General features: G+C 43.4%; 1 pseudogene; it reads left to right on the forward strand.

Annotated features, from left to right (window-relative positions):
* Positions 1–5,739: 5,739 nt before the first annotated feature.
* LOC117978521 (beta-glucuronidase-like) overlaps positions 5,740–26,931 on the forward strand; it is a 99,127-nt pseudogene continuing 77,935 nt past the window's right edge.

Below are 26,931 nucleotides of genomic sequence, written 5' to 3' on the forward strand. Positions count from 1 at the left end.
AAGCTCCAAAATGACCTCCTTTGACTCCATGTGTCACATCTAGGTGATGCAAGAAGTGGGTTCCCAGGGTCTTGGGCAGCCCCGCCCCTGTGGCTTTGCAGGGTACAGCCCCCCTTCTGGCTGCATTGAGTGTCTGCAGCTTTTCCAGGCACACAGTGCAAGCTGTCAGTGGATCTACCATTCTGGGGTCTGGAGGATGGTGGCCCTTTTCTCACAGCTCTGCTTGGCAGTACCCCAGTGGGGACTCTGTGTGGGGGCTCCAACCCCATATTTCCCTTTGACACTGCCCTAGCAGAGGTTATCCATGAGGGCCCCCCCTCCCCCCCACAGCAAACTTTTGCCTGGATTTCCAGGCATTTTCATACATCTTCTGAAATCTAGGCGGAGGTTCATGAACGTTAATTCTTGACTTCGGTGCATCTGCAGGCTTAACACCACCTAGAACCTGAAAGGCTTGGAACTTGCACCCTCTGAAGCCATGGCCTGAGGTGTACCTTGGCCCCTTTTACCTATGGCAGGAGCAGCTGGGATTCAGGGCACCAAGTTCCTAGGCTGCACACAGCAGGGGGTTCTGGACCCACAAAACCATTTTTCCTTCTAAGCCTCCTGGCCTGTGATGGGAGGGTCTGCTGTGAGGGTCTCTAACATGCCCTGGAGACATTTGCCCCATTGTCTTGGTGATTGACATTTGGCTCCTCATTACTTATGCAAATTTCTACAACCCAGTCTCCTGAGAAAATAGATTTTTCTTTTCTGTTGCATCATCAGGCTACAAATTTTCTGAACTTTTATGCTCTGCTTCTTCTCGAATGCTTTGCTGCTTAGAAATTTCTTCTGTCAGATACCTTAAATCATCTCTCTCAAGTTCAAAGTCCCACAGATCTCTAGGGAACTCTAGAAAAAAATTCTTATTTTCACTCTTTCCCGCCTATCTTATGCCCGTTTCTAATACAGGTGCACAATGCCTGCAGTGTCTTTGCATAGTAAGAGTGACTTTACTCCATTTCCCAACAAATTCCTCATCTCCCTCTGAGACCACCTCCGCCTGGACCTTATTGTCCATATCACTATTAACATTTTGGTCAAAGCCATTCAACAAGTCTCTAGGAAGTTCCACACTTTCCCACATTTTCCTATCCTCTTCTGAGCCTTCCAAACTGTTCCAGCCTCTCCCTGTTACCCATTTCCAAAGTTGCTTCCACATTTTCGGGTATCTTTACAGCAGCACCCCACTCTACTGGTATCAACTTATTGTATTAGTCTGTTCTCACACTGCAAATAAAGACATACCTGAGACTGGGTAATTTATAAAGGAAAGAGGTTGAATTGACTCACAGTTCTGCATGGCTGGGGAGGCCTCACAATCATGGTGGAAGGCAAGGAGGTGCAAAAGCATGTCTCACATAGTGGCAGGCAGGAGAGAGCATGTGCAGGGGAGCTCCCATTTATAAAACCATCAGATCTCATGAGACTTAGTCACTACCACGAGAACAGTACGGGGGGAACCATCCCCATGATTCAGTTATCTGCACCTGGCCCCACCCTTGACACGTGGGAATTATTACAATGCAAGGTGAGATTTGGGTGGGGACCCATCCAAACTATGTCAGTATGTTTTGACTTCTTGCTTGATTGCTAGGTTGCATAGAGGACAAACATGGAAATTAATGAAGTACCTTAATATCTGGCTTCAGATCTTAGACAGGATCAGAGGGCCAGCTCAAATTTGCAAGGAGGGGAGGTAGATCCCACCATTTTATGGGTGAATGGCAAAATCAAACAGAAATTATGTGGGATGGGAGAAACTGATGCAGGCATCTTTGGAAACATTCTACTTAGCTAATTTTATGCTAGGCTTTAGGTCAAGAAGGAGAGAGAGAGCTGACATGCTGTGATACACACGTATAGTCCCAGCGACTTGGAAAGCTGAGGCAGGAGGATTGCTTGATGCCAGGAGTTTGAGGTAGTGTGCGATGATCGTTCTTGTGAATAGCCACTAGCCACTGAACTCCAGCTTGGGCAACATTGAGACACCCTGTCTCTTAATTTAAAAAAAAAAAAAAAAAAAAAAAGGAGGAAAGAAAGTGGTCTCAGTTTTTAATGTAAATATTTTTAATGGGATAATGATATTTTAAGATTAATGTATATTGTATATCAGTTAACTATAGGTCAATAATTATATAAAACTTAAGGTACGAAAAACATTTATTTTTGCTAACATATCTGTGAGTTGACTGTTCTTGGCTTGGTGAGGCTGCAAGCTGCAGGTAGAGTCTAGGTATGTTTTCTGTGTGTTTGTTCCCCCTTGGATCAGTGGACTACCTGAGAATGTGTTTTTGTCACAGTGATAGAATCACAAGGAAACTCCAGTTCTGGAAGTACATTTTAAGCCATTGCTTCTATCATGTCCACTAATATTCAGTCAGCCAAAGCACATACCTTGTCCATGGCTAACATTGATAGTATAGATAAATATACCTGATCTCTAGCAGGAGGAACTGCATTGTCTTGGGGAAAGGTTTTAGATATAGGGAGGGGTGATGAGTTGGGAACAATAATGTAGTCTGCCACAAACATATTAAAGTGTAACTGGATATGGTTGCTGCAGAATTTTGAACCTTTGTTTTAATTGTGATTCTTATTCTTTTCCCCCTATCTAGTGCCCTTTTGTAATACAGTAATTCTCATGATTTTTGTCTGAATTGAAATCTTCTGAGATTAGATTGTCTACGAAAATACAGTCGATCCTCCTTGTTTTCAGCTTTTGTATTTGTGAACTCACCTACTATTTTTTGTAACCCCCAAATCAGTACTCACAGCACTTTCATAGTCATGTGTTTGCGCAGAGTGTCAAAGAATTTGAGTTTGAACAGGATGATATTCTGCCTTCTTTTTCAGCTGTCATACAATAGTCAGGTATCCTTTTTGTGGTCTATTTAATGCCATGCTTTTCCTGTTTTTGTACTGTTTGTTGGTTGTTTTGCCATTTAAATTAACCCCCAAGCATAGTGCTGAAGTGCTGCTTAGCATTCACAAGTCCAAGAAGTCTGTGATGTGTCTTACAGAGAAAATACATGCATTAAATAAACTCCATTCAGGCATGAGTGCTGTAGTGCCATTGGCTGTGAGTTCAGTGTTAATGAATGAACAATGTATATTATTTATTTATTCTTCATTTAATTATTATTATTTTTTTTTTGAGATAGAGTCTCACTCTGTTGCTCAGGCTGGAGTGCAGTGGTGCAGTCTTGGCTCACTGCAACCTCTGCCTCCTGGGTTCAAGCGATTCCCCTGCCTTAGCCTCCCAAGTAGCTAAGACTACAGGCATGTGCCACCATGCCTGGCTAATTTTTTTTTTTTTTTTTTTTTGTAGTTTTAGTAGAGACGGGGTTTCGCCACGTTGGCCAGGCTGGTCTCGAACTCCCGACCTCAAATGATCTGCCCGCCTTGGCTTCCCAAAGTGCTGGGATTACAGGCGTTAGCCACTGTGCCTGGCCAACAATATATATTAAATAAGCACACATACAACAAAAGTAGGTGTTGGTAAGCTTACAAAAGTGTGACCAGTAGCTTGCTGAAACCTAACTTTTTATTTGTTCATGGAACTTTCTAGACCGTAACTACACTGAATAATGAGAATGTGCTGTAATCTTTTTAGGTGCTGTAGATGAGCCATTGGATTAAATTATTACAGTATGTTTCAGACTGCTCTATGTTGAACCCTAGTGAAATGCCTCTCAAACCTTCATAAGGATCACAATCTCATGTCCTTTTTTTTTGTTATTAAATGCCCAGTATGTGTTAGCGATTTAAACAAAATTCAAATTTTTTTTTTTTTTGAGACAGAGTCTCGCTCTTGTCACCTAAGCTGGAGAGTGCAGTGGCATGATCTCGGCTCACTACAACCTCTGCCTCCCGGGTTCAAGCGATTCTCCTGCCTCAGCATCCTGAGTAGCTGGGATTACAGGCACCCGCCACCACGCTGGGCTAATTTTTGTATTTTTCGTAGAGACGGGGTTTCGCCAGGTTGTCCAGGCTGGTCTGGAACTCCTGACCTCATGCGATCTGCCTGCCTTGGCCTCCTGAAGTGCTGGGATTATAGGCGTGAGCCACCATGCCCGGCGTTGACTTTTTAATAATAACCATTCTGACTGGTGTGAGATGGTATGCCATTGTGGTTTTGATTTGCATTTCTCTAATGATCAGTGATATTGAGCTTTTTTTCATATGCTTGTTGGCCGCATGTGTGTCTTCTTTTGAAGTGTCTGTTTATGTCCTTTGCCCACTTTCTAATGAGATTTTTTTTTTCTTGTAAATTTGTTTAAGTTCCTTATCAGTGTTGGACATTAGATCTTTGTCACATGCATTGTTGCAAAAATTTTCTCCCATTCTGTAGGTTGTCTGTTCACTCTGTTGATAGTTTCTTTTGCTGTGCAGAAGCTTCAAGAAGAAAGGAATCCGATTGGTTCTGTGTCTGTCTCTTTTGGTATTCTCAGAATTATGTAGTCATTCATATAGAAAGATGATTAGGAAAATAGGACAAGAATAGCAGAAATCTACATAAAAATGTAGGAAATTAAAATTAGTTACCAGCATACAAAAAACTTCTATATGTTATAATTACATACTATAACTCACCCCTCCTTGCCAAATATTCTCTCTCTTTTGACTTCAAAATCATGGCTTATATGTACTTTCTCTATTTTCCAGATGCAAATATAATTAATTGACTTTATTTATCTAGGAAATGTTACTGATATCTTAATTGTAGTCATTGGCTTGAGTGACGGGTTTTGGTAATTCAACTACTATTACTTGAAAGTAGTAGATTTCATAGGATACTGTTATAAAATCTTTTTAACCTCTTTTCTGATTTCAGGAGTAATTAGTAATTGTGGTTTACTGGAAAATTCAATGAATAGGGTGTTAAAGGAAGCAATTCATTAATAATATATCTAATCTATTGGGAGACTGAGGCGGGTGGATCACCTGAGTTCAGGAGTTGGAGACCAGCCTGGCCAACATGGCAAAACTCCGTCTTTACTAAAAATACAAAAATTCGCCGGGCATGGTGGTGCATTCCTGTATTCCCAGGTACTCGGAAGGCTGAGGCAGGAGAATCACCTGAACTCCAGAGGTGGAGGTTGCAGTGAGTCAGGATCGCAGCACTACACTCCAGCCTGGGTGACAGAGTGAGACTCCATCTCAAAAAAAAAAAAAAAAAAAAAAAAATTAAAAAATTAAATTAAAAAAAAGCGGGCCGGGCGCATTGGTTCAGGGCCGGGCACGGTGGCTCAAGCCTGTAATCCCAGCACTTTGGGAGGCCGAGGCAGGCGGATCACGAGGTCAGGAGATCAAGACCATCCTGGCTAATGTGGTGAAACCCCGTCTCTACTAACAATACAAAAATTAGCTGGATGTGGTGGCAGGTGCCTGTAATCCCAGCTATTCCAGAGGCTGAGGCAGGAGAATCACTTGAACCTGGGAGGCAGAGGTTTCAGTGAGTCCAGATCATGCCACTGCACTCCAGCCTGGGCGACAGAGCGAGATTCTATCTCAAAAAAAAAAAAAAAAAAAAAAAGCAGCAGAAGCAAATGAGAGTGCCTGGGAGTGGTCATTGTGGGGCCTTCCCGTTTGTGTGACCCAGGTCATGTCCCTCCCTAAGCCCTGGTCTCTCTTGCCTCCTGCAGGGCTGGTGAATTACCAGATCTCCGTCAAGTGCAGCAACCAGTTCAAGTTGGAAGTGTGTCTTTTGAATGCAGAAAACAAAATCGTGGACAACCAGGCTGGGACCCAGGGCCAGCTGAAGGTGCTGGGTGCCAACCTCTGGTGGCCGTACCTGATGCACGAACACCCCGCCTACCTGTACTCGTGGGAGGTAATGGTGGTTTGGGACTTGCTTAAGGGAGGTCTTTTGCCCCTATCTGGTAGCCCTGGCTTCAGCAGGAGCCCAGGACAGGTGAGCGGGCAGGTGTGGTCCTCTGAGCTTTCTGATGTTTCCCACCCTTGGTGGGAGGCCCAGATTTTTTATTTATTTATTTATTTATTTATTTATTTATTTATGTATTTATTTTTTTGTGATGGTCTCACTCTGTCACCCAGGCTGGAATGCCATGGCCTGATCACAGCTCACTGCAGCTTTGAGCTGCAATCCTCCTACCTTGGCCTCCTGAGTAGCTGGGACTACAGGCACATGCCACCATGCCTGGCTAATTAAAAAAATTTTTTTTGTATGCCGGGCATGGTGGCTCACGCCTGTAATCCCAGCACTTCGGGAGGCTGACACGAGCGGATCACTTTAGGCCAGGAGTTGGAGACCAGCCTGGCCAACATGGTGAAACCCCATCTCTACTAAAATATGAAAATTTGCAGGGCATGATGGTGCACGTCTGTAATCCCAGCTACTCGGGAGGCTGAGGCAGGGGAATTGCTTGAACCCAGGAGGCAGGGGCTGCGGTGAATTGAGATCATGCCGCTGCACTCTATCCTAGGTGACAGAGTGAGACTGTCTCAAAAAAAAACTCCTTTTTATAGAGTTGGGGTCTTACTAGGTTGCCCAGGCTGGTCTTGAACTCCTGGACTCAGGTGATCCTCCTGCCTTAGCCTCCCAAAGTGTAGGGATTCCAGGCATGAGCCACCTCGTCTGGTCAAGGAGAAGGCCTGATTTTGAAGGGCAGGTCCCAGGGTCAGCCAGTGAAGGGCAGAGCCTCTGATTGCTGCTTCTCTGCAGGCCCAGAGGCGACTTCTGGGGTGCATGCACGAGGGGTCTTCCTGCTGTAGGGCAGGCCAGATGGGGCTCAGGCTGTCGGGGTGCTCACACCTGGCGGCTGACTGCACAGAAGTCACTGGGGCCTTTGACTTCTACACACTCCCTGTGGGGCTCCGCACTGTGCCCGTCACCGAGAGCCAGTGGGTGAGAGCCAGTTTCATTTGCGGTAGAGGCAGCAGAGGTTGTAGAAATGCTCCTTGAGGCAGATGCCACACCCCAATTTCATGGAGTGATTTGGGCTGAGCCGAGTCTGCAGCAGGCAGAAGGCTCTGAGATGTTGTCCTAGCCTGGGCAAAGGACAATTCAGAGCTCGGGGGAATAGGGGTGTGCTCAGCACGACTGGGTGGACAGGCCCTTTGTTGTGAATCGTACAGGCTTCCAGGAGCGGGTGCCTGAGGCTTCCAGACAGGCTTTGGGAGGTGGCCAGAGGAGATGCCTGTTTCCGGGGCAGGAAATGGAGGGAGGGCCCAGGCTGGAGAGGTTCAGCCAGGCTGTCACAAGGCTTTGAAGCTTCCCATCTGAGAGCCTGGCTATTGGAGAGCGTGGGTTTGGAACTTGAGGCTAGGAGGTTCTATTCTGTCCTGTGCCAGCCACAGCCTTCGGATGGGCAGAGCAATGATGGGGGGAAGATGTAAAAGAAAAGAACTGAGGAAAGAAGAAGAAAACCAGCTTCAACAACGGTCTAGGCCGGATGCGGTGGGTCACGCCTGTAATCCCAGCAGTTTGGGAGGCTGAGGTGGGTGGATCACCCGAGGTCAGGAGTTCGAGACCAGCCTGGTCAACAGGTAGTGAATCCTGTCTCTACTAAAAATACAAAAATTAGCTGGGCATGGTGGTGGACGTCTGTAATCCCAGCTACTAGGTAGGCTGAGGCAGGAGAATCGCCTCAGGTGAACCAGGAGGCAGAGATTGCAATGAGCTGAGATAATGCCACTGCATTCCAGCCTGGGCTACAGAATGAGACTCTGTATCTCAAAAAAACAAAACAAAACAAAAACACAACAGTCTGTTCTGTGGAGGCCTTGGGCAGATGCTGGGAGCTCTGAGCACGGACTGGTCCCTCTGTTGGGAGCCTCTTCCCTTCATCCCTCCTGGTTAACTTGACTCCGCATAAAGGCCATTTCTTCTAAGAGCCTGTCCCTGACTCTCCAATCGGAGATGTGTCTGTTGTCTCATAGAGTGCCCAATTCCTGCCACCACTTGTCATTTCCATTCGCAACATTTCTTTCATTGTTTGTTTTTCAGAGTCAGGGTCTCACTCTGTTGCCCAGGCTGGAGTGCAGTGGTGCAATCATAGCTCGTTGCCATCTCGACCTCCTGGGCTTAAGCGATCCTCCCCACTCAGCCTCCCAAATAGCTGGGACCACAGACGTGCGCTGCCTTGCCAGGCTAAATTTTAATATTTTTTTTCCCCACGAGTCAGAGTCTTGCTCTGTCTCCCAGGCTGGAGAGCAGTGTTGCGATCTTGGCTCACTGCATCCTCTACCTCCTGGGTACAAACAGTTCTCCTGCCTCACCCTCCTGAGTAGCTGGGATTACAGGCTCACGCCACCATGCCCAGCTAGTTTTCTTCTTTATTTTTTGTTGAGATGGGGTTTCACCATGTTGGCCAGGCTGGTCTCGAACTCTTGAGCTCGTGATCCACCTGCCTTGGCCTCCCAAAGTGCTCACAGGCTTGAGCCACCATGCCCGGCCCTAATTTTTAAATTTGTTGTAGAAACAAGGTCTTGCTATGTTGCCCAGGCTGGTCTCAAGCGCCTGGTCTCAAGTAAGCCTCCCAAAGTGCTGGGGTTCTAGGCGTGAGCCACCTCGCCTGGCACTTGCACCGTTTTTCTGTGCATGCATCTCCACTCCCACTGCCCAGGACCTGTGGACTTAGATTTGAGTTATTACTGAGCACCTAGCACCCAGCCTCATGCCTACCTCCCACCTCGCACTACCTGTTTGCTTGATGCATTAATAAATATTCCACCTGAATCCACAGCCCATTCACTCCTGTGTTCAAGAGCTATTTCAGGAAGTGAACCTCATTTTTGGCAGTGTTCAGTCCAGTGAGCTCAGCTCTGTGTACCTGGCAGGGTGGCTACGCCTCTGGGGGGATTGGATTCAGGGGTGGGGGAGAAAGAATGTTGTTAGAGAGCTCGGTCTAGGACTAGAGGAACGTGCCCTTATGTAAAATACATCTCAAGTTAGGGAAGAAAGCAGCGGCTCTGTGCTTTGTTTTTTTTTTTTTTCTTTTCTTTCTTTCTTTTTTTTTGTTTGTTTGTTTGGGGGCAGGGTCTTGCTCTGTGGCCCAGGCTGGAGTGCAGTAGCGTGATTTCGGCTCACTGCAACCTCCACCTCCCGGGTTCAAGCAATTCTTGTGCCTCAGCCTCCCGAGTAGCTGGAGTTACAGATGCGTGCCACTATGCCTGGCTAATTTTTGTATACTTAGTAGAAATGGGGTTTTGCCATGTTGGCCAGGCTGTTCTTGAACTCCTGACCTCAGTGATCTGCCTGCCTCAGCCTCCTGAAGTGCTGGGATTACAGATGTGAGCCATCATGCCTGGCCCCCAGTTGTGTTCTGGCAGGGGAAGATGGGACAGAGAGGATGGGAGGGAGTCTGAGCCTTTCCCGGACTGACGGAACCTGTGTCTTCTCTCTTTTGTGGACAGGATGGTGATTGCTCACACCAAAGCCTTGGACCCCTCCCAGCCTGTGACCTTTGTGACCAACTCCACCTACGCAGCAGACAAGGGGGTGAGCCTGGGGGTCCTCACCCCATTTCTCCCTGCCTTTGCCTGGGCTTGTCCTGAAGCCTGCTCATGGGAACAGCTGGAAAGAACCATGTGCTGCCAGTCTGAGCTTTTTATTTTGTTTTACTTAGAAAGATAGAGACAGGGTCTTGCCATGTTGCCCAGGCTGGTCTCGAACTCCTGGGCTCAAGTGATCCTCCTGCCTCGGCCTTCCAAAGGGCTGGGGTTACAGGCGTGTGCCACCGCACTCAGCCGCAGCCAGTCTGTTTTCAAAGATGGTCTTTGGGTTAATGACAATTCTCTCTCTGCTTACTCTCCAGGCAGTGTGGCTTTCTGAATCCAAGGAGGCTGGGCATAGGGAGATGGGATTTGTTTGCCCAGTTTGGACTCAGTATTTTTTGTACTCGATTTAATAGACTCATAAAATGTCAAAGGTTTAAGTGAGCTTAGAGTTCATCTGGCCCAAACCTGGCTGATCAGAATCTCCAGGGGAAGTTTTATTGAAATGCCAGATCTCTGCATTCTGAGATCCTGATTTAGTAACTCCAGGGTTGGAACCTGAGTTTTTTTTTGTTTGTTTTTTGTTTTGTGTGTGTGAAGGCAAGGTCTTACTCTGTTGCTCTGGCTGGAGTGCAGTGGTGTGATCACAGCTCACTGCAGCCTTGAATTCCTGGGCCTAAGCAACCCTCTTGCCTCAGCCTTCCAAGTAGCTGGGACTCCGGGTGTACACCACTGTGCCCGGCTAATTTTAAATGTTTTTGTAGAGATGGGATCTCACTATGTTGCCCAGGCCAGTCTCAAACTCTTGAGCTCAAGTGATCCTCCTGCCTTAGCCTCCTAAAGTGCTGGGATTACAGGCATGAGCCACCGTGCCTGGCTGATACTAGCATTTTTTTTTTTTTTTTTTTTAAAAGATAGAGTCTTGCTGTGTTGCCCAGGCTGGAGTGCAGTGGCACAGTCTCAGCTCACTGCAACCTCCGCCTCCCAGGTTCAAGCAGTTCTCCTGCCTCAGCCTCCCAAGTAGCTGGGATAACAGGCACATGCCACCACGTCTGCGCTTGATCGTGGGAGGCAGAGGTTGCACTATTGTGCCACTCCATTCTAGCCTGGGCAACAGAGCGAGACTCTGTCTTCCAAACAAAGCGAAAAAAGATTATCTGCGAGAATGACTGCATTGGCCCCTTGGGTGGGAGGGCTTCTCCAGGGCAAGGTGAGGGGATGCCCAGTGCTGGGAGTGCTGCCTGGAGAGGAGTCAGTTCCAGTGGCGGGGGCCCTGGGTTTTGGCTGAGGACTGCGTGTTGGCAGCTGCTGTGCCTCTCACAGCCCTTCTCAGCTGCACACGTCGTGAGCGTCAGTGTGCAATCACAGGCCTGCCTCCTTTGGGCCACTTTGTGACCATGTTTTTTGCTTGTGGGGCAGGGTAATTTCAGGATCTAAATTGGTGCAGTTGGATGTTCTCAGCCCCGAGAGGCAGCTCTTCCCGTTCTAGGCTTTTGTTTTGTTTTGTAGAAATGGAGTCCTACGATGTTGCCCAGGCTGGTCTCAAACCCCTGGGCTCAAGTGATCCTCCCACCTTGGCCTCCCAATGTGCTGGGATTACAGGCATGAGCCACTGTGCCGTGCTAATTTTCTTGATACTATTTTTTGTAGAGCTGGGGTCTTGCTGTGTTGCCCAGGCTGGTCTCGAACTCCTGGCCACAAGCCACCCTACTGCCTCAGCCTCCCAGAGTGCTGGGATTACATCCCCTTCTTACCTTCTCTGTCAGAGGAGCCCCCACAGCATGTGAGTACTGAGTCATGCGGTCTTGTGATTGCTGAACGGGCTCTGCTGCTCTGGTCCTAGGCTCTGTATGTGGATGTGACCCGTGTGAACAGCTACTACTCTTGGTATCGCAACTACGGGCACCTGGAGTTGATTCAGCTGCAGCTGGCCGCCCAGTTTGAGAATTGGTGTAAGACATCACAATCCCATTATTCAGAGCGAGTATGGAGTGGAAACGCTTGTAGGGTTTCACCAGGTAAGCGGTGTTGAACTTTCTGCTTGTGTATTCTCTCTGGGCAGAGATGCCACTTGCCTCCCCCACCCTGCCCTGCGCCCACTGCAGTGCTCCCCTTGCTTCAGCTTTGGGCTCACCTCCCGCTACCCTGTCCACATTCCCTTCTCACCAGCAGCCAGGCCTCTGCCCCACTCGCTTGGTCCTCAAAGGTGGACTCCTTACTGGCCTTGTTTCCAGACAGCCTCCTATCACCCGTGCCCAAGTGGTCTTTCTAACAAATCCAAATTTTTATGTGTTTTTGAGACCGCCTCTCTCTCTGTCACCCAAGCTGGAGTGCGGTGGTGCGATCACTGCTCACTGCAGCCTTAACCTCCTGGGCCCAAGCGATCTTCCCACCTCAGCCTCCTGAGTAGCTGGGACCATAGGCACAGGCCAACATGCCTGGCTAATTTTTTTACTTTTGTAGAGATGGGGCCTTGTGGTGTTCCCCGGGCTGGTCTTGAATTCCTGGGATCAAGTAATCCTCCTGCCTCAGGCCCACAAAGCGCTGGGATTTACAGGTGTGAGCCACTGTGCCCGGCCACAAATCAAAATTTTTGAGTCCTATCATTGGCTCCCCCAGGCCCATAGGACAAAGTCCTAACCCCTAGTCAGGACTCTCAGTGTCCTCTGCTCTTTCCTGGGTTTTCATCCTCTTCTCTTCTCACTCCTGGCCACTGATCTGTTTCCACTGCCCTCATTTGCTCTCCTGCTCTTGCTTGAGCTATTCTTTCTGCCTGGAATGCCCATGTTGGCACCATAATCACCAACTAAAAGATCCTTTTGTTTTTATTTTTTTAGAGATAGGGTCTTGCTATGTTGCCCAGGCTGGTCTCAAACTCCTGGACTCAATTGATCTTTTTGCCTTGGCCTCCCAAAGTTCTGGGATTAACAGGTGTGATCCACTGTGCTAGCCTTTTTTTATTTTTTATTTTTTTCCTCACAGGGTCTTGCTCTGTTGCCCAGGCTGGAGTGTGGTGGTGTCATCATAGCTCACTGCAGCCTCGAACTCCTGGGCTGAAGCGATTCCCCTGCCTCAGCCTCCTGAGTAGCTGGGACTACAGGCGTGCACCACCATGTGCAGCCTAGTTTTAAAATATTTTGTAGAGATGCAGTCTCGCTATCAGGCTGGTCTTCACCTCCTGTCTTGGACTCCCAAAGTACTGGGAATACAGGCATGAGTCACGACACGTGGCTGAAAAGATTCCTATTTGGCATCTGAGTCTCCTCATAGCTGTCCCCTCTGTGGGGAGGTTTACCCTGCCTGCCCCAGGTGGAGGGAACCTTCCCCGTGCTCTGCCCTGTTGCAGCCGGAACCTGGCTCTCCCAACGTTCTCGGCAAGCACCGTTGTTATTTCTTTGGCTCTCTCTTTGATCGGACTGTGGGCTCAGGAGACAGGAGTCCTATTTATTGTTGTTTCCCAGGTACTCTGCAATAGCTGACACAGCACATGCTAAATAATACCTATTGAGGGCATGGGTGAGATCTTAGAGCCATGTTTAATCACTCACTTTGTCTTTTTTTTTTTTTTTTTTGAGATGGAGTCTCACTCTGTCACCCAGGCTGAAGTGCAATGGTGTGATCTCAGCTCACTGCAACCTCCACTTCCTAGGCTCAAGCGATTGTCCTGCCTCAACCTCCCAAGCAGCTGGGATTACAGGCACCTGCCACCATGCCCAGCTAATTTTTGTATTTTTGTAGAGGTGGGGTTTTGCCATGTTGGCCAGGCTGGTCTCGAGCTCCTGACGTCAAGTGATTTGCCTGCTTCCGCGTCCCAAAATCCTGGGATTACAGGCCTGAGCCACCATGCCTGGCCTGTCCTCATTTGTTTATCCATCTCATTTTTTGTCCTTCTCACCAAAGATATGTTGCTTTGTCTTGTGGGGTTTTTTTCATGTGGATTCCTGAACCCCATCCAGCCCCGTGTCCCCTCCCCATCCAGCTCACACTCTTTTGCACAGCTCCTGGGACTCCCATTGACACACAGGGAACAGCCACCCACAATGGACTGCACTGTTCTGTTTGCACCCTTAAATTTATCGTGCTTACAGAATGACACTTCTGCAAACTAGTCAAGTAGGGGGAAGTGGTTTGTGGATATGCACCCTTGTTCATTCTCTTTGAAAAGGTAACCAGCTCTGAATTCTTTCTCCTTTGAGGAGGAGTTTCACTTGTCGCCCAGGCTGGAGTGTAGTGGTGCAATCTTGACTCACTGCTACCTCTGCCTCCCAGGTTCAAGCAATTCTCCTGCATCAGCCTCCCAAGTAGCTTGGATTACAGGCATGCACCACCATGCTCACCTAATTTTTTTTTTTTTTTTTTTTTTAGTAGAGATGAGGTTTCACCATGTTGGTCAGGCTGGTCTTGAACTTTTGACCTCAAGCGATCCACCTGCCTTGGCCTCCCAAAGTGCTGGAATTACAGGCATGAGCCACCATGCCCAGCCCCAGTTCTGAATTCTTAAGAAACTCGAGAGGGTCTAGGTGAGCATTGATAGAACCTCTGCAGTGCTGGGTGTGCTGGCTCACACCTGGAATGCTAGCCCTTTGGGAGACCGAGGTCAGAGGATCTCTTGAGCCCAGGAGTTTGAGACCAGTCTGCACAACATGGACCCCATCTCTACAAAATATTTAAGATGAGTTGTGGCTGGGTGCAGTGGCTGACGCCTGTAATCCCTGCACTTTGGGAGGCTGAGGTGGGTGGATCACAAGGCCAAGAGTTCAAGTCCAGCCTGACCAACATGGTGAAACCCCGTCTCTACTAAGAAAACACAGAAATTAGCTGGGTGTGGTGGCATGCACCTGTAATCCCAGCTACTCAGGAGGCTAAAGCAGGAGAATCGCTTGAACTGGGGAGGTGGAGGTTGCAGTGAGCCGAGATTGTGCCACTGCACTCCAGCCTGGGCGACAGAGCAAGACTCCGTCTCAAAAAAAAAAAAAAAAAAAAATAGTTGGGTATGGTCGTGCTTGCCTCTAGTCCCAGCTACTTGGGAGGCTGAGGTAGGAGGACTGTTTGAGCCCAGTAGGTCAAGGCTGCAGTCCGCCATAATTGCACCACTGTACTCCCACCTGGGTGACAGAGTGAGACCTTGTTTCAAAAAAGAACCTTTGCAATGATGGAAATGCCCCATGTCTGCACTGTCTGAAATGGTAGCCACTAGCTACATGTGGCTGTTGAGGTCTTGATATATGACTAGGATAACTGAATTTATTTGGTTTAATTAAAAAAAAATTTTTTTTGAGACAGCCTTACTCTGTTGCCCAGGCTGGAGTGCAGTGGCGTAATCACAGCTCACTGCTCAACCTCCTGGGCTCAAGTGATCCTTCCTCCTCGGCCCCCCAAGTAGCTGGAGCCACAGGCATGCGCCACTACACCTAGCGAATATTTAGCCTTTTTATAGAGACTGGGTTTTACTGTGTTGCCTAGGCTGATCTTGAACTCCTGAGCTCAAGTGATCCTCCTGCCTCGACCTCCCAAAGTGCTGGGATTACAGACCTGAGCTACCATGCCCAGCCTGGTTTAGTTTAATTTCATTTTACATTCATTCATTCATTCATTCATTCATTCATGAGATAGGGTCTTGTTCTGTCACCCAGGCTGGAGTGTAGTGGTGCAAACACAGCTCACCACAGCTTTGACCTCCGGGACTGAAGCAGTCCTCCCACCTCAGCCTCCCAAGTAGCTGGGACCACAGGTGTGTGCCTCCGTGCTTGGCTAACTTTTGTACTTTTTGTAGGCTAGTCTTGAACTCCTAGGCTCAAGCAGTCCTCCCACCTGGGTCTCCCAAAGTGCTTGGATGACAGACATGAGCCAGCGCGCCTGACCTAAAGACATATTTTTCCTTCTAGTGTAGTTCAGCCTTAAGACTATATCAGCAGATAGAGACGGAAAAGTAAGAAAAATTGAGTATCAAGTTATATTTATAAATAAAGCAGTTACTAATTGATGTTTTTTTTTTAAACCTCCTTTTTAATTCTGGGTTACATCATTCCCTGGCTGTCGTTTTTTTTTTGTATTTTTTTATTATTATTATACTTTAAGTTTTAGGGTACATGTGCACATTGTGCAGGTTAGTTACATATGTATACATGTGCCATGCTGGTGTGCTGCACCCACTAACTCGTCATCTAGCATTAGGTATATCTCCCATTGCTATCCCTCCCCCCTCCCCCCACCCCACAACAGTCCCCAGAGTGTGATGTTCCCCTTCCTGTGTCCATGTGATCTCATTGTTCAATTCCCACCTATGAGTGAGAATGTGCGGTGTTTGTTTTTTTGTTCTTGCGATAGTTTACTGAGAATGATGATTTCCAATTTCTCCCTGGCTGTCTTTACCCTAGCATCAGTGAGTCCTGCAGTCACTACAGCCCCCAGTGAGGACAGATATTTTGGTCACCATCAAGTGGATCTTTATTTTTATCTAACATTTACAATTCTGCCAGTTCTTACTCTTAATTCTCTTTGCCTTGAATCCCAGGATCCACCTCTGATGTTCAGTGAAGAGTACCAGAAAAGTCTGCTAGAGCAGTACCATCTGGGTCTGGATCAAAAACGCAGAAAATACGTGGTTGGAGAGCTCATCTGGAATTTTGCCGATTTCATGACTAACCAGTGTAAGTGGCAGTTTAGCGCATGGGATAATGTACCCGTCCTCATTTTTTCAGGTTGCCTTGCCCATTCTGGACATTTTGGCTGTAAGAATATTGGAAACAAAGGGGGGAACCTGGTTTAATCCATGTAGGTTGTGTTGAGAATTTCCTAGGAAAAGTAAATTGTGCTTAGGAAGTAGGAAAGCAGTCAGGCCCCCGCTTCCCACATGCGGTCAAAAAGCAAACATGAGAGTCTGCTATAGTGAGATGGAAATGGCTAGCTTGCCTTTTTCTTGTCTATTTCATAGCCAAGGATGAAGGAAAAACTGGACCTCATTATGGATTTACTTTTGGGATACACTCATTATTCCAGAGGAGGGTAAAAGGCTGAGAAGCTTAAGGTATTTCAGTCTGTTTTATGTTACTCATTTGCGAAAAGCAGGCTCATCGAATACAGGTGAGTTTCAACGCGTCTTGAATATGGCAGCATTTAAAAGTCTTCAGACCAGGCATGGTGGCTCATGCCTGTCATCCCAGCACTTTGGGAGGCCAAGGTGAGAGGATTGCTTGAGGCCAGGAGTTCGAGACCAGCCTGTTCAGCATAGCAGGACCCCCATCTCTACAAAAACTAAACAGATTAGCTAGGTGTGGTGGTGTGTGCCTGTAGTCCTAGCTGCTTGGGAGGCTGAGGCAGGCGGATAGCCTGAGCACAGGAGTTGGAGGCTGCAGTAAGCCATGATTACACCACTGCACTTGAGCCTGGGCAACAGAGTGAGACCTGTCTTTAAAAAAAAAAAAAGGAGCTGGGCACGGTGGCTCATGCCTGTAATCCCAGCACTTTGGGAGGCTGAGGCAGGCAGATCATGAGGTCAGGAGATCGAGACCATCCTGGCTAACAGTGAAACCCTGTCTCTACTGAAAATACAAAAAAAATCAGCCGGGCGTGGTGGCGGGCACCTGTAGTCCCAGCTGCTCGGGAGGCTGAGGCAGGAGAATGGCATGAACCCAGGAGTTGGAGCTTGCAGTGAGCCGAGATTGTGCCACTGCACTCCAGCCTGGGCGACAGTGAGACTGCTTCTCAAAAAAAAAAAAAAAAAAAAAAAAAAAGAAAGGGTCTTCAAAGACAATAAGATCTGTGCTCTCACGTAGGGTGGATGAGGGGCTGCCAAGTTAGCAATGAATGTTTCCCATTTCTTCTTAGTTTATGGACTTTCCATAAACTCAGGATGGCAGTTTGGTTGGTTGGAGAAGGATATGGTGATGGCGGGAGTTACAATACATTACTTATAGGGGAAGATAGGCTTTTGAAAGGTTAAAGCTTAAAAGTGAGAATGGAAAAGGGATGAATGAATGAACATGATGAGGTGAGAGGGAAGAGGTAAAGGGAAAAGGAGAACAAGAAACTCTTCTCTGCATGGCACCTGGGATGAATGGTTTCTGGGGACATCCCTGATGGCAGTTTTGTGGAGAGGTGCAAAGCTTTATGTGTTAAGAAATGAGCTGTAGGCTCAGTGCAGTGGCCCACGCCTGTAATCCCAGCACTTTGGGAGGCCGAGGTGGGTGAAAAGAAAAAATGGGCTGGGCGCAGTGGCTCACGCCTGTAATCCCAGCACTTTGGGAGGCCGAGGTGGGCGGATCATGAGGTAAGGAGTTCGAGAGCAGCCTGGCCAACATGGTGAAACCATGTCTCTACAAAAAAATAGAAAAAAAATCCCTGCATGGTGGTGAGCACCTGTAGTCCCAGTTACTCAGGAGGCTGAGGCATGAGAATCGCTTAAACCTCGGAGGCGGAGGCTGCAATGAGCTGAGATGGTGCCACTGCACTACAGCCTGGGTGACAGAGCTGGGTGGTGGCTCAAGATATGTTTTGTAAACCTGAAGATTTGAGATCATATAAGCCAAATCGAAACTTAATTGGCATTCATTACTTTTGGTTCAAGAGACTCCATGATCAACTAAGAGCCACCAAACATTTCCCATGTAGACTATTTTGACCATGCTGACTCTACTGACACTGTGGTTACTGAATTCACTTTATCTCTAGAAATTAATTCTTACTAATGGATGTCTGTCACTGTAAGATCCTTCTCTCCTCTGAAATAAGGAGAATATTTTAACTTCAGTAGTTTAAACTAGTGTCCTAAACTATAGCATTCAAAATGAGATAATATGCTAAAGTAATACACAAACCAAAAATCCCAGTGGCTAACACAAAGTTTTTCTTACTCATTTTACATATCCAGGGTAAGTCAGTAATAGACGCAGACACACCCAGAGACCAAGGATGAGTTGTGATCTGTCTGCACACATAGTTCACAATGCCTGAGTGAGTTGTGCATTGGCCTTTAAACTTCACTCATGTTTAATTAATAAAGATTTTGCTCAAATGCCATTTGATGATGAGTTTCATGACCATGATCAACTTTAAAAGAACTTGGAAGTACAATCCTCAAGCGTTTCTGGAAATAGCAGAACTACAATATTTGAGAAAAATATTTTTTAATGTATAAAAAATTGGCAGGGTAGGCTAGCAAGCAAGAGACCTAGAGAAAAGTTGATGTTACAGTCTCAAGACGAAAGGCAATCTGCAGGCAGAATTATTTCCTTCAGGGATCTCAGTCTTTTAATATAATCAATTGACTGGATGAGCCCTACAATATTTTGGAAAATAATCTGCTTTTCTCAAAAATTACTGATTTTCATGTTAATCTCATCTAACAATACTTTCAGAGCAACATCTAGACTGGTATTTGAATATATAACTCTTTTATCTTTTAAAATATCAAATAATACAGTTATATATATATATATACACACATATGTATATATGTCACCTAAATTGTAGATATCAGAAATCAGAATGCTGTGATATGAATATTTAGTATATTTTAATCATGATAAATTATACATCCTTCTACCTTATGATAATGGATTTTAAGATCTATGCTGTTAAACTCTATATTTACCCTTTAATTCATATCTTGCTTATTTTACATTTATCTGAGAATACATTGGGTCTACTAAATCTTTACTATCATTCACAAGTCTTACATCTTAAGATAACTTTTCAATAAAATAAAAATTCTTCATTGCACCTAGAAAGGAGCAGGGTTTTGAAAGTGATCAATGATTACTCTAATACCTAATATAATAATATAATATAGTAAAAATCAAAATACTTGAATGAAAAATGTAAAATTAATAGTTTTGCTTTCATTGTTTTTATTCCAGTGTCTATTTTAGAATGTTTTTACTCTAATTGTGTTTTTATGCAAAACCAAATGAGCTTTAGATAATTCCATTGATACATTACATATGAAAGTTCTCGTTAAATAGGATATAGCATATTTTACTTAAAAATCCAAATTATAAAATAAAGAGGGATTTTAAGTTGAGTCTAAAATTTTTGTTTCAATTTTGTTTTTATTTAAAGACTTGCTATAATTCTGTGAGAGAGCTATAAAAGTCTACTCAGAAACATTATAATGTAAAATGGACAGAGAAGGACAATGAGATATTTAATTTGCCACGGCAAAGCCATTGCTGTGAAGAATGGATAATATATGTCAATGGTAATATATGAAGAAATAACACAGGTGAATAGCAGAGACAATAAATCTGTTTTTACCACAGGACTTGTCTTACACTTTTCTCTTAGTAATAAATAATTTTCGACCAGATGGAGCTGGCTTGAAATCCTCTTGTTTATGGCAGTACATATCGGTTATGATTCAAAAAATATAGCCCATTTCCAAAGACCTGCAACGAAGAGATGCTTTCTCAGGTGAGTGTTCAGATCATTATTCATTACAAAGTGTCAGTTTTGTCTTTATTGATCCTCATTATTGTAAGAAAGTATGTGGTCCTGTCTCCATTCTATTAAAACAACATTGTAGAGATTAGCACTGAGTCTTTCCAGCCATGTGCATCTGTTCATTTCCGTCTCCAGCTTGAGTTTTTCTGTGTATTACAAAATAAGGAACAAAAATGACACAATAATCTATTTTGTCTGGTTTTGCTCTTTATTAGTAGAAATAGACAAGTGAGGAGTTGGAGGAAGAAATTGCTTCTGATCTGTTTTAGATACAGGTGAAACTCTCCCTCCCTCCCCGCCCCACCCAATCTTTCTCTGTCTCCCTCCCTGAGCCTATTCTTGCTTCTTCCCTTTACAAATAATTAACTGCTCAGGTCATGTTGAACCAAAAAATAGCGTCTGTAGCCCCTGTGTGCTTACTTTAAGTATATGTTACTGAAAAATGCGGAGTGAGCACTTACAACTCATTCTCCTGGGAAGCACAGTGATACTATACCCCAAATGCTTTTCTTTATCATTTTAATTTTTATCTTCTTTACTTACATTTCCAACATCAGTTAAGAGGGCCTTGTAGTTTTCTAACTGAAAGGAGACTGTAAATCTCCTTGCTCAAAACTCAGGTGCAGAATATTATTTTTACTACAATAAATACATCAACAACAATGGTATTATATCTGGTTTATTTCAAAGTCAAGTTCTAATATAGGTAAACAAATATACTAATAAAGAGATAATGCTTTTCTCATGAAATGTATAATCTAGTAGGAATAAAGATAATTTTTTTTAAAATTCTATTTCATTAAGCAAAAATGCAACTCAGAAGAATAATGTATATTAGCAGTCATTTACTATTTTTCAATTAAATTCCGATATATATGTAAAGTAAATTATTACTAATATCAAACATAGTTTAAAGAATTAGTGACTATGTGCACTTGGATCTCCATATGTAATGTACTATCAGCATCTTCACAAACAGTAAATTTTAATATGCAAGTAAAACTTATTTTACTAAACGATGATTACTCCTTCTATATTCATATTCCTAAACACATACAGTTTCTTAATGTAATTAAGTTTTTAACTAAAAAAAGGGAAATGCATTATTGAGGCGATAGGATTACTGGGTGGCTATAAACACATCTGCTGCACAGCTGACATTTATCTTCTACAATGAGCAATGACAATTTTATTTTTTAATAATCAGTATGGACTAATCCTGATGATTTTTTTAACATTTTCAAATAGGGCTGCATATGGCTTAAAATTAATATATACATGTGTACCTATATAATATTCTTATTTATTAATGGACTTCCTACATAGCTCATATTGACGTGAGATTTAAATGAAATTCCAGAAGGGTTTTCTATAAGTAAGTCATACATTGGATTTCCATATTACCTATGATTATTGAAGTATTTATTTCTGTTTTTAAGACTTCAGAGCAATTTTGCTGGTCATTTGTTTTCTGTGTTTTTATTTTGAAATTGTTCTTTGAGGCATTGTCCTATTACATTTTTAAGGTATGTTAATAAAATAATATTTTTAATGAAATTTTGCCTACTGCTTGCCAGGTGAACTCTTGTTTAAAGTATTAATTCACCAAAAATTACTTATATTCAGAAAATGAACTAAAGAAAATAATATGACGTGTTCAAGAAAGTCGAACAAAAGTTACGTGATGTTTGCAACATACACAACTCCATACCCTTCTCAAATAGTAAAGAGAATAGTAAATAGAATAGGTAGTAAGCAGAGTAGGAATTGTGGAATACGGAACTCTCAGTCACTCAATTGACTTTATTTTTTAGTAATACGGGATTTGAATTATTCAAGCTGAAACTATTAAATATTCATAGTGCTTCATATTATAAAGTTATTGATTAATGTCTTTGGTAAAGAACACTATTATTTCTGATTACATCAAGGTCATCCCGAGGAACAGGACCAAAGCATAAAGTTTTATATATGAAATATGAGAAGTTAATACATAAGTCATATTTAACAGATAACATAAATGTTAACCCCTTGGAGAATCTGAAGCTAATACCCATGTTCTTCTGACAATTCTTTATACAGGCAATTTGGAAAATGCCAGTGTTTTATCGCTACCTATTCTTGTATTATGACATGAATTAATACATATCTGCCTCACTATTCCTGTGGGCAAAAAAAGACTGTGAATTATGTGCCAGAGAGAGATTTTACAAAATTAAATGAGGCAAAATACTTTTCCTCTGTATACTCATTAGAAATATGCTGAGTAGTTCCTTTCAGTTCCTTTCACTTTCCGATAAAATATAATCAGTTCAGCCATATAACGGATATCTTTTAAACTTTTAATGTCCTCTGTTAGAATGAATATGATATTTGGGACCAATTCACATTTTGGAATAATGTACATACTAAGCATAAGTGAAGAATTTAAACATTAACTTGATTTAGGACTGGACTCTTAGTTTTAAAAAGTTGAAAAACGGAATTCCAACAAATTTAAATGGCTTGTTTAGGGTTTCCACAGGCAATACGGGTGGGTGCAATGGAAAGAGAATTCCTTTAAACGTGGGCTTTATTCTGGCTCTGCCACATATTGACTGTTTCATACAAATGTAACTTAAACTGCAGGTGTCATGATTTTTCACACATATACAAATAAAACAATGTTGATAATATAGGATTTGTTGAGAAAATGCAATTATGCCAAGTACAAGTATTTGGCATATTATCTCACTTTATAAATATTAGCAATTCTTTTTGTGGAGGGAATAAATCTAACATCCTGGCTTTTAGAATTTCTTCTTATTTTTCTTTCAACTTTATTGCCATGTAACATTTAAGTCAATAAATCTGACAATTAGACTGTGGGTAATTTTCTTCCAAATCCATATCTTGTTTTCTCTATCCATAGTAGCATTTTAAAACAACAGAAGGGAACTTTAATTACAGTAGGTTGGGAGCCATTTTCTCCCTTTGGTCATATTTTCATTGAAATTCCTACATTGTTTAATATTAGGACTTAGTTTGAATATCAAATCAACAAGGTTGCTCAATACAAATATTATGGAATCATTTTTCTGTCATGCCACAGAACTTATTAACTGTATGTTCAAAATGCAGCTCAATTCTGATCATTTTTGCTACTTTCACCACTAGCATCCTGGTGCTAACCACCATCATTTATTGCCCAGGTTATTGAAATGGCCAGCAAACAGGTGTTTCTGATTCTGCATAAGGCACCCTTCAGTACATCATCAAAAGAGCAATTTGTATAATCACTTTAAAACATGTATCAGGTTATTACCTTTTTCTGTGTAAAACTCTGATCTCTCATTTCATTCATTGTAAAAGTCAGAACTTGCACAGTGCTTTATAGATGCTCCACCACATGAAGCCCCCAATTCTTCTATGGACTTCCCTCCTTCCACTATGTAATTTTCTCACTCAGCTTCATGTACAGTATTTTCTTGGTTATTACTAAACATGCAACAGATACGGTTTGTTCTATATCTTCCTCATGCTTTTGGTCAGATGCCGTTATCCCAGTGAGGTTTTCCATAGCCACTTTATTCAAATTCCAAACAATCTGTCCCCTTAGACATTCTCCATTCTTAATTTTTTGCCATTGTACTTACTACAGTCTAACACACTATACATGTTACATTTTTGCTTATTGTTTATTGTATAGTCCCTAGAATATTAGTTCCCTGAGGACAGAGATTTCTATAAGCTTTTCCAAAGATGTATCCCCAAAGCCTAGAATGCTACCTGGCAACAAATACTTGTTATAATGAATTAGAAGTGGGTAGATTCACACATCAGAGACAGCGTAGTGTATATAATGATTTTTTAAAGCATTAGAGTCATAGATATTAGGATTTGTATTATGTCTTCACCATTTACAATTATGCTACCCTCAACAAGTTGTTTAATCTTTCCATTCCTCAGTTTCCTCATGACTCATATATTGGAAATATTGTCTTCCTCAGAGCTCTTCCAAGAGTAATATTGAGACAATGTTTCAACAATGTTTAGCACATTGCTGAATATTAATACATTATTTCTATTAATGTAAGAAATTTCATAGACTTGCTAGAAATAACGAGGATGGAATATAGATGAAGATCATAAAACATGATGGAAATAAATGTTGGAAAATGTGGTTGGTATCCTTAGCACACTCTCTAACGTAAGGAGTAAAATCTGTGTCATATGACTTTATCTTTCTTCTGGAAACTAACAGAATTTAGTAACACACTTTTCTTGACCTGAGGATTTGCCCTTACCACAAAATTGTTTTTGAAACTTGAGTATTTACAATGGCTTTTTACCAGTTCTTTTATCTTCTACCAGTTCCTCTCCAATTTACTATGGACTGAAGTCAGACTAATTTGTTAAGAGCAAACAAAACAAAACAAAACAGTTATTACCTCATTCTAGCCTCAAAGCATCTGCCTTTTCAATGCAATCAAAATTAAATGCAATCAAAATTAAATGCACAATTCTAATTTTGATGACTTTAGTCCCTGCTTATCTGTTATATTAGGCTGTTCTTGTATTGCTATGAAGAAATATCTGAGACTGGGTATTATAAAAATGTTTAATTGACTCACAGTTCTGCAGGCTGTACAGGAAGCACAGTGGCATCTTCTTCTGGAGAGGCCTCAGGGAGCTTTTACTCATGACAGAAGGCAAAGCAGGAGCAGGCACTTCACATGGTGAAAGCAGGAACAAGAGAGAGAGTGTGTTGGGGTAGGTGCACTACCATGGAGACAGCACCAAGTCACGAAGGATTCGACCTCATGATCCAAACACTTCCCACCAAGCTCCACCTTCAGCACTGGGGATCTGGTTTCAACATGAGATTTGGGCGGGACATCCAAACTGTATCATCTGTCTCCCTCATCCAAGACCATGTGATCCGTAGCTCACTTTTGTCTAGCAACAGATTAAATACAGCATTTTCTGTGTGATATCTTTGTTGAGGTCTTTGCAGATGCTGTTTCTTTGTCCTGAAACTTTCTTCATCTGCTCTTTCAAAATGAGTGACTCTTCATCCTCGAAGTCTATGCTTATATATTGCTTTTCAGAGGAATCTGTTCTGAACTGGGCATTCTGCCTTCAACCAACTATTTTCTATTATAGTTTCCTGTTTGTGAGTTAATAGTCCTTTTCAAAATTTGACTACTCATTTACCTTCTTGGGTTATTTGAAATTATCTCCTCTTCACTAGATTCTATAGAAGCATAGCCATGCCTGCCCTCTTTACTGTTTCTCTACTGACTTGTTGCAATGAATATTCTCAGTAAACATGGAAATAAATCAGTTATTCAGATATCCTACCTTGGTGCTTGCTTAGATAACTCCACACTGTGATGCCTAATGACCTACACAGGGCTTTCTAGCAAGGAGTGACTTTCTTTCTGCTACGTGTAATAATGATCCATCAACTTAAACATATAGTTATATTTCCAGCAGACGGTTTCTTGAAACTAATATCCAGGGTGTAGTTATTCAAAAAAGCAAACTCTTCTCTTGATTTCTGCCATACATTGGTACTCTTTCTCTCTCCCTTTTTTATTTTATTATTTTTTTTTGAGACGGAGTCTCACTCTTTCACCCAGGCTGTGGTGCCATCCCGGCACTCCCTGCAACCCATTGCCTCCCAGATTCAAGCGATTCTCCTGCCTCAGCCTCCCTAGTAGCTGGAATTACAGGCATGTGCCACCATGCCTGACTGATTTTTTGTATTTTTAGTGGAGACGGGATTTCACCATGTTGTTCAGGCTGGTCTCAAACTCTTGACCCCTAGTGATCCATCTGCCTCAGCCTCCTAAAGTGCTGGGATTACAGGCGTGAGCCACCCCGCTCGGCCTACTCTTTTATTTCTATTTGGTCTTTCCTTTCTCAAGAAAGAAAACAAACCAAAACCAAAATAGTTTGGAAGACTATAGTATTCATCCATACAAAAGAACAAGATCATGTCGTTTGCAGGAACATGGGTGGAGCTGGAGACCATTATCCTCAGCTCCACCCATCCTCAGCTCCCACTAACGCAGGAACAGAAAAACAAATGCAGCATGTTCTTATTTATAAATGTGAGCCAAATGATACGAACACATGGACTCATAGAGGAGAACACCACACACTCGGACCTACCTGAGAGTAGCGGGTGGGAAAAGGGAGAGGTTCAGGAAAAGTAACTAATGGGTACTAAGCTTAATACCTGGGTGACAACATAACCTGTACAACAAATCCCCATGACACGAGTTTACCTGTATAACAAACCTGCACGTGTACTCCTGAACTTAAACGAAAAGTTAACAAAAGGCCAGGTGCAGTGTTTCACGCACGTAATCCCAGCACTTTGGGAGGCTGACACGGGTGGATCACCTGAGGTCAGGAGTTCAAGACCAGCCCGACCAACTAAATACAAAAAATTAACTAGATGTGGTGGCATGTAATCCCAGCTCCTCTGGAGGCCAAGGCAGGAGAATCGCTTGAATCCAGAAGGCAGAGGTTGCAGTGAGCCGAGATTGTGCCACTGCACTCCAGCCTGGGCAATAAGAGTGAAACTCTGTCTCAAAAAAAAAAAAAAAAGTTAACAAAATGGGCTTCTCTAGTTCTAAAGCACCAACACAGAGGTGATCAAAATACTCTAAGAAGCACTGGGAAACATTGAGGGGATGGTTCAAACATCAGAGCTAAGGCCTAATTTCCCAACAGTCATTATTTCTGTGGTATTCTGCATATTAGAGACGTATAGGTTCCTCACCTAATCCTTGTTTTTTCATTTTATTTTTAATACATATGAAAGTCATAATAACAAAAAAAATTCATACATCAGCAGCTCAGCTAGAAATAAAAGTCTCAATCTACTGGAAGCCCCTGTGAACTTGTATCAAATTCCTTTCTCTCTTCATAGAGGAAATAATGACTCCTAAAATGTGGTAATGAACAAATATCTCTAATTGTTTAAAATTTAGT

The sequence above is a fragment of the Pan paniscus genome, chromosome 4 (genome assembly GCF_029289425.2).
Source record: "Pan paniscus chromosome 4, NHGRI_mPanPan1-v2.0_pri, whole genome shotgun sequence".
Lineage (NCBI taxonomy): Eukaryota > Metazoa > Chordata > Mammalia > Primates > Hominidae > Pan > Pan paniscus.